The sequence below is a fragment of the Belonocnema kinseyi genome, chromosome 1 (genome assembly GCF_010883055.1).
Source record: "Belonocnema kinseyi isolate 2016_QV_RU_SX_M_011 chromosome 1, B_treatae_v1, whole genome shotgun sequence".
NCBI classification, from domain to species: domain Eukaryota; kingdom Metazoa; phylum Arthropoda; class Insecta; order Hymenoptera; family Cynipidae; genus Belonocnema; species Belonocnema kinseyi.
The window spans coordinates 174,164,586-174,165,641 of NC_046657.1; positions in this window are offsets into that span (position 1 = coordinate 174,164,586).

Here is a 1,056-nt window from a genome sequence, read left to right on the forward strand (position 1 = left end):
TAAATAAAAAAATAATATTTAATAAACAATTTTTTGAATTGTTTAAATTTATGGATTTTCTAGTTCGGATATTTTATAATTCAATCATTTTCTTTGGAGATTTCTCAAATTCGGTAATATCTTATTGTCCGGAATTTTATTTATTTTTCGTGAATTCTCCAATTCGACTTTTACATTTCGGGATTTTCACCATTTCGGGAATTTTATTCTTTGGTTATTTTTCAATTTAAGAATTTTACAGTGAATTAGAGAATTGCCGACAGAAAATTTCCGAATTATACAATATCCGGGCTAGACAACTCCCTAATTTGAACAATTAAAAAATAGTTTGTAAAAAAATATATTTTTTTTGATAGAATAATAAAATACTTATACCAGATAAAAAACTTTTTTAATGTTTAAAGTTTCTAAAAATTATTGCTAGAATTGAAAATAACAATATTTGAACAAATGTATTTTTAGATAAAAACGTCGTTTGAAAATGTCCATTGTATTTTTGTACATTACAGAAAAGGCTCGCAAAAATAAAATTATTATGTAAAAATTTATGTTTGTGTCAGATTTTTATACAATTATTTTTATTTTGAATTAAAACAATAATTTAACAAAAGTAAACAATAAACAATATTTCTGTGATAAAAATATTTGATTATTGTATTTGTAATAAATAAATAATATTGTAAACTGTCCAGAATTTCATTATTCTAGAATTTTTAAATTCGGGATTTTCAGGTTTTAGCATTTTATAATTACGGAAAGTTTAGAGTGTCGAAAATATTTCAAAAATTTTAAAAGATTTATAAAATTGTAATAAAATCTGGAAGATTTTAAGGCATTTTTTTGCAGAATTTTGCATAAACTTTACGACAAAATGGGAATCATTATGAATATATTTAAAAGTTCTGAAAAACTTAAAAAATAATTTGAATTATATATATTTCGAATAAGTTGTAGTAACTACCAGGTGTATACATATGAAACCGGTATTTTTTCAAGAAAAAAACACATTTATTTCAAGAGAATGATAACAAATATTTTATTCAAAGTATGCGTCCT